The 10,196-nt window shown below is 40.7% G+C and overlaps 1 pseudogene; it reads right to left on the bottom strand.

The window, feature by feature from the left end:
• Positions 1 to 837: 837 nt before the first annotated feature.
• Positions 838 to 10,196, bottom strand: LOC120021571 (annotated as a pseudogene).

Below are 10,196 nucleotides of genomic sequence, written 5' to 3'. Positions count from 1 at the left end.
TGAATAACAATAAGGGGCACACGTACTCTTAAATGTCCACTCAGCACAGCCCTCGGAGCATGGTTCCTCTCTAATTTTCTTTCTAGGTTTATGACTTCTAGGGAGTGTTTCCTAGATGCTGTGCTTCAGCATATGCATTGATGGGTCTTCTATTTCTAGACGGGGTAACTGTAAAACACTTTGTGACAACTGCTGATGCAAAAAGGGGTTTCAAGAAATACATTTGGTTGATTGACAGATTTGTATTATTATAAAAAGTGTCACGCCCTGATCAATTTCACCTGTCCCTGTGATTGTCTCCACCCCCTCCAGGTGTCGCTTATTTTCCCCAGTGTATTTATCCCCGTGTTTCCTGTCTCTCTTTGCCAGTTCATCTTGTATGTCAACCAGCGTGTTTTTTTCCCCGTACTCCTTTTCTATTCTCTTTTGCTAGTCTTCCCGGATTTGACCACTGCCTGACTCGACTTCTTTCCCGCCTGCCTGATAATCCTACATGCCCTGACCTTGAATCTGCCTGCCCTTCAGTACCTATTGGACTCTGAACTGGTTTTGACCACCTTTTTCCTGTACACGACCATTCTCTTGCCTACCCCTTTTGGGATTAATAAACATTGTAAAACTCCAACCATCTGCCTCTTGTGTCTGTATCTGGGTCTCGCCTTGTGCCTTGATAAAAAGAATAACAATATTATTATAATCATTATTATTATTATGTTACAGGTGAGACCTACCCAAATGTTCAAACACATTCAGCATTTCAACAAGGTCACAACACATCAATCACCAGGACATTTTTATTACAAACACTTGCTTTACTTCAAAGTAACAGCTGCAATATCATGTAATATAAGCAATCACTTGATAGCGTGAGAACATCTGGACAGAATGACCACAAAAAGGCATAAACACGACACTAAAAAGAGCTCATCAATCACTTTTTGCCACATTCAAACTTTTCAACCTCAGGCCACCCCCATTCACCACATAAATTCCCAACTGTTTCAAATGTCCTAACACATTCAACAGTTCAACATCAATCACATCACATCAATCACCAGGACATTTTTATTGCAAACAATTGCTTTCCTTCAAAGGAACAGCTTGCATTATCATGTCTGCTAAACAATCACTCGATGACATCTACTATATTCTCGCATTGTCTTTTAACAGTTTCACTCAATTCATTCTAATTAAAAATAATAATGACACACCACTCTCTAGTCATTAGTTTGCGCAAATTGCACTGTTTTGTCTACATAACCTGGTTCAAGAATTCATGACATCACCCTGAAGAACGCACAGTGATGCCAAAACATTGGTGATTTACCCAATAAATTACGGTGAGTTTATACATAGAGTGTGCGACTCTCTTTGTTTTTATAGAAGCATTTATAATGAACATAAAGTTAGGATTATCTACTTTACATAGGTTACACATCGGCATCCATTTGATTTATATTTCTCTGTATTGCCAACTAAACTTTTTGGTTTTCTGTATATCACTTGTATTACTGGGACATCAACGTCATGTTTACTATAACTATAATTGGAAAAATAACAAATTAATTTGCTGTTGACAGTGGGGTGTAAATAAATAAAACTTACAGTGCAGATGACTGGAGTGAAATACTTCAAACAGTACTTAATGATGGGTAATGGTCGATAACCGATCATGTCCTCTATATTATCGTACAGACGGTCTGCACCTGTGGAGTAAACATATCAACAGGGACTCAAAATAACAGCAGTCAATAAAAGGGTTTGGTCAGTTGGTCTGTCAAATACCCAGTTGGTCTGTCAAAAACCAAGGTAAACATTCTCAAACCACCAAGTGACAGACAGGTTTAAACAATTGCAGATTAGAAAACCTGGAAAACAGCTCTAACCAGGGTTTCCCAAACTCGGTCCTGGGCCCCCAACAGCTGATTCAAATAACCAACTCATCATCAAGCTTTTATTATTTGATTCAGTTGTGTAGTGTTATGGCAAAAAACTAAATATGCACCCAGGGGTGGGCCCCAGGACCGGGTTTAGGAAACACTGGTCTAAGGTACCTGTATTTCTTTGTTTAGAAAATCAGAGCTTACGTTATGGCCATTCTTCTGAAAAAGTGGTGAAAAAAATATAAGTAATATGAAAAGAGGACCAGTGTCACATATACTCTCTCTCTGACGCTCATTATTACGCACACCCATCATCATCATTACACGCACCAGCGCCTTATCAGACTCACCTGGACTTCATCACCTTCCTGATTACCTTCCCTATATCTGTCACTTATTTTGAGTTCTTCCCCAGGCATGATTGTTTCTGTTCCAGTGTTTATGTCTGTATGCTACCTGTGTTTCTTGTTTTGTTCATTTCGAGAACTCGCTTCCCGAGTCCCAGCCTACACGCTACAGAATAACCCCTCACCAAAGGGGAGCATCAGTGTCTTTAGTTATTTTTGATGTCGGGTCCTCGGCCGGCTTGTTAGGCTTCCATGCCTTAGCTGGCTCGCCTAGTTCCCGCGCCTCACCCAGTCTCGATAGGTTCCCGAGCCTCACCCAGTCTCGATAGGTTCCCGAGCCTCACCCAGTCTCGATAGGTTCCTGAGCATCAGCAGAGGTCACCGGTCTGCTCCTGGTCCCCGGGATCGTCCCTCTGGTCGGCGTCCTGCGGCTAAAGCCATGCGTCAGGGAGGGGGTACGGTCACATATACTCCCTGTCCGGCTCTCTAGGTCATCAGGTTGCTCATTATTACACACACCTGTCACCTGAAATTCAAGACCTTCATGACTCCTAAACAGCTAATCAAAGGGCTACCAAGACCCCTTTTGTATGCTGCTGTTGCTCTGTTTATAATCTATGCATAGTCACTTTAACTCTACATACATGTACATATTACCTCAATTACCTCGACTAAACGATGTCCCCGCACATTGACTATGTACCGGTGCCCCTTGTTTATAGCCTTGCTTGCTCTTTAGCTGCTGCTGTTAAATTAGTTGTTACTTTAATTTTCAATTTTTTACTTAACACTTATTTGTATTTATTTTCTTAACTTCTTAAAGCATTGTTGGTTAAGGGCTTGGAAGTAAGCATTTCACTGTAAGGTCTACTACACCTGTTGTATTCGGCGCATGTAACAAATAACTAATAATGATTTGATAACCTTCCCTACATCTGTCACCCCTTAGGTTCCTTCCCAAGGTGTTATTGTTTCTGTTCCAGTGTTCATGTCTGTACGCTACCCGTCTTTCTTGTTTTGTTCTATGTTCATTTAGTTATTAAATTCACTCCCTGAACTTGCTTCCCAACTCCCAGCGTACATGTTACAACCATAACCTGTGATGTGAATAATCAAGGACTCAGGACTATAATGTTCTATCTGCAAAATGTATAGTTTTGAGATAATTAGTATTTTTAAGTACCAGATCTCAGAACTGTTTTGTGATGTCCTCCTATTTTCAAGTATATCACCTTACTTACGTACAATTATTTGTTATTGACAACCCAGCATTGTGTGATTGGATTGCATATAGAACCTTAAAGCACCAAGAACAAAGGTGTTTGCGTAAATATAACTTTTTTCATTTTTGCCATTGTAAATGTACTTTTTCAAAAATCTGACTTATCTCACACGTAAAGGACCACCTAAAGTGCAACTCTATGTAAAATTCTCATTTTTGACCAACATGTCAGAACCTTATAATCCCAAAGTAACGAGATGTCGTTTCACATCAATGTCCAAAGTGGCAATGTGTGCCAGCGGAACAACTTGGATAATGCCATAAACACCTTGAACAGAAACATCCTGAGGGAAGCTGACCTGCAATTAGGGTTTCTGTGATTGATTATCTGGGATTGATGGAATGGGGCCAAGCAGGGTCTTTTACAGCTCCTTGTTATCAGGGATCCTTGGGACGTTCCTACTCCATTGAAGTTGACATTTAAAATGGTTAAGGTTAGGGTTTAAGGTAGGGACATCCCAAGGATTCCTGGTAGCACTAATTTTACTATTATGTTTTCATAAAACCTACAATGATAGTGGTAACACTTAATAATAACTTACATGAAAATGCCTTAATAAATGTTTGTAATATAATACAAGGTTTAGATAGCTGGCTAGACTAACTTACCTAGCAAACTATAACATGGTAGCTGACATGGGCTAATTGGGTGACTGTCAGTGACTGACATAACAAGAGGAAAACTGCGGGTGCACTACCACATTTCAAAATGTCACATTGTGTATTCTACTATCTTAACTAACAGTAAGTTGAGACCCCGACTGACATTGAACAAAAGTGGTTGCGGGCCCTAAGCGGCACTTGGAGTAGGCCGGGCTAACTCACCATAAACCCAGCTGATACACACTGACTGTAGTATAGCGAAGAGAAGCAGAGTCATCCCACTGCAGGCATAGTAATCAAACAGCTGGAAGATATACAGGCCTCCCTGCAAATAGAGGAGGGGTAGAAAGAGAAAGAAAGTATAAGGTCTTACTGAGCACAACAATAAGACTATAATCTACCTCCAGAGTCTACAAAACACTTAGACAATGATCGTAGGTGTGTCCAGCAGCCCAATTACGGGCTGGGGAGGTAGATTATTGATCATATATCTCATTACTGTCATGATTGATCTAATAACGATGGCCTTGAAATTAAATATTTTATATCCTATATCCTTATAGAATGGTGACTTCAAATGACCTCTCACCTCTGTGACCATGACCAGGCCGATGAAGAAGCTACCCGCACTGATGATGATGAGGAGGATTTTACGCCGATGGCCAACCAGGAAGAAGGAGGGATTCATGTCTGAGATAGCTGTCATCAAAGCCTCCAGAGCTACAAACTGAAGGAGAGATGATGGGGAAGTTCAGTGGAAACTCTGTTCTTTGAAATACTAGCTACTTCTTCACAGTTTCACATCCATTAGTTTAGTGATGGTTGTAGCATATATTGTTTGTAGGTTATGTAATTATCCTTCACTAAGGAAATATTCCGTAGACCTTCAGGGCCACTCTAACACACCTCACTGTCTAACCCCAGTAGGATTATCATGATGAAGAAGAAGATGGCCCAAAGCTGGGGTAATGGCATCATGGCCACGGCACGAGGGTATGCGATGAATGCCAGGCCAGGACCTGTATGCAGCAACACAGGTAAACTCATTACTGAACTCTCAGGGGCAGAGGGAAGAGTTAGATCCTTGAAATGCTAAGACACCTGTCTTGTAACAAAGCAGAACTTACAAGGGTTTGTTAATTTGTTTGTTTGTGCATTTGTTAATTTCATATCTCACTGCTGCAACACTTGAGACCTGATTTGGCCACGGTTGAGATGTCTGTCCCTTATTCATAAGCCATGAAGCCCAGACAGAGAAGATAGCAAAACCGGCCACAAAGCTGGTTCCACTGTTCAAAAGGCACAGGTACACACAGTCCCTAAAAAGAGATTCACTTCCCTGTTAGTCACAACACGAAGGCATCCAAATGACCTACAATATGGAGATCAAACTTTCCAGATACCCTACCATTTCTGCAACCCAACCTCCAAAGAATTATGTGCACAGGGGACGTTTTTGCAGGCAAGAGAAAACGTTCTGCCAGCACATTTTATCTAGCAAGGCACATTTACTGTTTGTGTACATAATTCTTCCACTCACTTGTAACAGTTGTTGTCATATTTGTTGTAGCTGCCAAGAGCAGTCAGGCAGCCGAGGCAGATAGCATAGGAAAAGAAGATTTGTGTTCCAGCATCCATCCACACCTGTGAGACACACCAGAGAGAGACACAATAGTCTTCATAGTTTCACAATTCTTATACACTAGTCTCATCCCAGGGTGTTAGAGGCGAATTCAAATGGTACCTATTTTGACCTTGTATAGTGGCAAGAAAAAGTAAGTGAACCCTTTGGAATTACCTGGATTTCTGCATAAATTGGTCAAAAAATTTGATCTGATCTAAGTCACAACAATAGACAAACATTGTGTGCTTAAACTAATAACACACAAATGATTGTATTTTTCTTGTCTATTTTGAAAACATAATTTAAACATTCACAGTGTAGGTTGTAAAAAGCATAGGAGGAGGAGGAGATTTTACATACAAACATGGAGATAAAAAAGGCTTCTTCTGAGAAATATATTTGAGATATTGTCACGCCCTGACCATAGAGAGCTGTTTATTCTCTATGTTGGTTGGGGCGTGATAGTGACTAGGGTGGGTCATCTAGGTGATTAATGGTTTATGTTGGCCTGGTATGCTTCCCAATCAGAGACAGCTGTTTATCGTTGTCTCTGATTGGGGATCATATTTAGCCTGTTTGGGCTGCAGCCCGACACCGGTACACTTATGACAACATCCAGCTCAAGTGCAGGGCGCGAAATTCAAAAGATATTTTTTTTAAATATTTAACTTTCACACATTAACAAGTCCAAGACACCAGATGAAAGGTACACATCTTGTGAATCAAGCCAACATGTCCGATTTTTAAAATGTTTTACAGGGAAGACACAATATGTAAATCTATTAGCTAACCACGTTAGCAAAAGACACCACTATTCTTACTCCATCAGTTTTTTACTCCATCAGTAGCTATCACAAATTCGACCAAATAAAGATATAAATAGCCACTAACCAAGAAACAACTTCATCAGATGACAGTCTGATAACATATTTATTGTATAGCATATGTTTTGTTCGAAAAATTTGCATATTTCAGGTATAAATCATAGTTTACATTTCAGCTACAATCAGAAATTGCACCGAAAGCAGCCATAATATTTACAGACACCAACGTCAAATACCTAATTACTCATCATAAAACATTTCTGAAAAATACATAGTGTACAGCAATTGAAAGACAGGCATCTTGTGATTCCAGACAATATTTCCGATTTATTAAATGTTTTACAGCGAAAACAAAATGTAGCGTTATATTAGCGTAGCCACAATAGCCAGAAACACTTGGGCGCCCACGACCAGTTCACATGCACGACAGATATTAGAAATAGCATCATAAAATGTTTCTTACTTTTGGTGATCTTCCGTCAGAATGTTGGACAAGGTGTCCTTTGTCCAGAACAGTCGTTGTTTTGATCTGGAACGGCAAATATCCCTCTTCATTTAGCATGGGCACTTGCCAAGTGGCATGGATCACTCCAACGTCAACAAAGTCAGAGAACGGAACACGGCAAAACTCCCGAAAAAATGTCAATAATCTGATTAAACTATATTGAAAAAACATACGTTACGATGATATGGTCACATGTATCAAATAAAATCTAAGACGGAGATGTTAGTCGTTCATAACGACAGCTAAACAGAAGGCATATCCATGTCCTCTTTCGCGCGCTCCAGAAACAGGATATGGACGGTCACGTCAAACAAAGAGCTTTTATTCCACCTCAGACCAAGATAGACACGAAATTTCTTCTCTCACCGCCTCTTGACAACCAGGGGAAGGTGTATGAAGTGTATGTAGACTCTTACGTATCACGCCCATGTATAGGCATGAAGTTGAACAGAGCATCGATTTCTGACATTCCACTTCCTGGTCAGGAAGTGTGCTGCAGAATGACTTCTGTTTCACTCAGAGAAATAATTCAAACGGTTTTAGAAACTAGAGAGTGTTTTCTATCCAATAGTAATAATAATATGCATATTGTACGAGCAAGAATTGAGTACGAGGCCGTTTGAAATGGGCACGATTTAACTGGCTACTCAATACTGCCCCTTGCAGCCATAACAGGTTAACCTGTTATGGCTGCAAGCCCGATATCGGTACACCTATGACAACATCCCCCCACCCCCCCCACACTGATTAGCATCGCTAGCATAGCGTCACAATTAAATAGTAGCATCTAAATATCATTAAATCACAAGTCCAAGACACCAGATGAAAGATACAGATCTTGTGAATAAACCCATCATTTCTGTTTTTTTAAATGTTTTACAGGGAAGACACAATATGTAAATCTATTAGCTAACCACGTTAGCAAAATACACCATTTTTCTTTGTCCACCATTTTTTCTCTCCACCACTAGCTATCACCAATTCGGCCAAATAAAGATATTGATAGCCACTAACCAAGAAAAAACCTCATCAGATGACAGTCTGATAACATATTTATTGTATAGGATAGGTTTTGTTAGAAAAATGTGCATATTTCAGGTAGAAATCATAGTTTACAATTGCACCCACCATCACAACTCGACTAGAATTACTACAGAGAGCAACGTGTTTTACCAATTTACTCATCATAAAACATTTCATAAAAATATACAGCTCACAGCAATGGAAAGACACAGATCTTGTGAATTCAGACAATATTTCAGATGTTCTAAGTGTTTTACAGCGAAAACACAATAAATCGTTATATTAGCATACCACATATGCAAACGTTACCCCAGCATGAATTCAAGCCAAAGAGAGCGATATCGTTATCATCGCCAAAATATATAAATTTTTTCACTAACCTTCTCAGAATTCTTCCGATGACACTCCTGTAACATCATATTACAACATACATATAGAGTTTGTTCGAAAATGTGCATATTTAGCCATAAAAAAACGTGGTTATACAATGAAAATAGTAGCAAAACAAGCCTGGAAATGTCGGTCGCCATCTTTCAGAGTGATCTAGTTTAATCAATAGCTAATCATATACTTGACTAAAAAATACAGGGTTGACAGGAATCGAAAGACAAATTAGTTCTTAATGCAATCGCTGAATTACATTTCTAAAATTATCCTTACTGTGCAATACAGGGTTCGCCAAGCGAAGCTATACCAAACAAAATGGCGGAATATGCGTTTAAAAATTTTCGACAGAACAACGATTTATCATATTAAATATTTCTTACTGTGAGGTGATCTTCCATCAGAATCTTGGGCAATGTATCCTTTCTTGGGTCTAATCTTCTTTTGGTCGAAAGATGTCCTCTGTCCGTCGAAATGCCCACTAACGTTCGACCGGGACCCCGAAACGTGCCCAAAGCTTCAAAGAGCATCACATAGAATTGCCTCAAAATCGCACTAAACGGATATAAATTGCTATAAAACGGTTTAAATTAACTACCTTATGATGTTTTTAACACCTCTAACGAGTAAAAACATGACCGGCGAAATATTACTGGCTAAACCCAAGCTTGGAAAGAGAGCAGGTCCAACGTACATCGTGCGTCAGGCGCAGCAGGAAAAGAACGGTACTTCCGGTATTTCTTGTTTTATACAGGCCATGATTGCGCAATCGACTCCATTCAAAGCGTCACCACGTACTGACATCCAGGGGAAGACGTAAGCAGTGTTTGTATCCTCATAGCATTTACAGGGACCTTAAAATCGACCCCAGATCAGGGGCCAAGATTTCTGAAATCTGACTCCCTGTCAGGAAAAGTGCTGTAGAAGGAGCTGTGTTTCACTCAGAGACAAAATTCCAACGGCTATAGAAACTAGAGAGTGTTTTCTATCCAATAATAACAATAATATGCATATTGTACGAGCAAGAATTGAGTACGAGGCCGTTTGAAATGGGCACCCTTAATCAGAGCTACTCAATACTGCCCCTGCAGCCATAAAAAGTTAAGTACTGCAGTGCATCTCCTCCTCATGGACTGCACCAGACTTACCAGTTCTTGCTGTGAGATGTTACCCCACTCTTCCACCAAGGCACCTGCAAGTTCCCGGACATTTCTGGGGGGAATGGCCCTAGCCTTCACCCTCTGATCCAACAGGTCCCAGACGTGGGATTGAGATCCGTGCTCTTCGCTGGCCATGGAAGAACACTGACATTCCTGTCTTGCAGGAAATCATGCACAGAATGAGCAGTATGGCTGGAGGCATTGTCATGCTGGAGGGTCATGTCAGGATGAGCCTGCAGGAAGGGTTCCAAATGAGAGAGGAGGATGTCTTCCAGGTATCGCACAGCATTGAGATTGCCTGCAATGACAGCAAGCTCAGTCGAATGATGCTGTGACACACCGCCCCAGACCATGATGGACCCTCCACCTCCAAATCGATCCCGCTCCAGAGTACAGGCCTCGGTGTAATGCTCATTCCTTCGACAATAAATGCGAATCCGACCATCACTCCTGGTGAGACAAAACCGTGACTCGTCAGTGAAGAGCACTTTTTGCCAGTCCTGTCTGCTCCAGCAACGCTGGGTTTGAGTTGACTTTGAGTTGACCAAGGCCAGTGAGCAT

The sequence above is a fragment of the Salvelinus namaycush genome, chromosome 2, assembly GCF_016432855.1.
Source record: "Salvelinus namaycush isolate Seneca chromosome 2, SaNama_1.0, whole genome shotgun sequence".
NCBI classification, from domain to species: Eukaryota; Metazoa; Chordata; class Actinopteri; order Salmoniformes; family Salmonidae; genus Salvelinus; species Salvelinus namaycush.
Note: the sequence above shows the minus strand (reverse complement) of the source record. Positions and strands in the feature narration are given on the sequence as shown.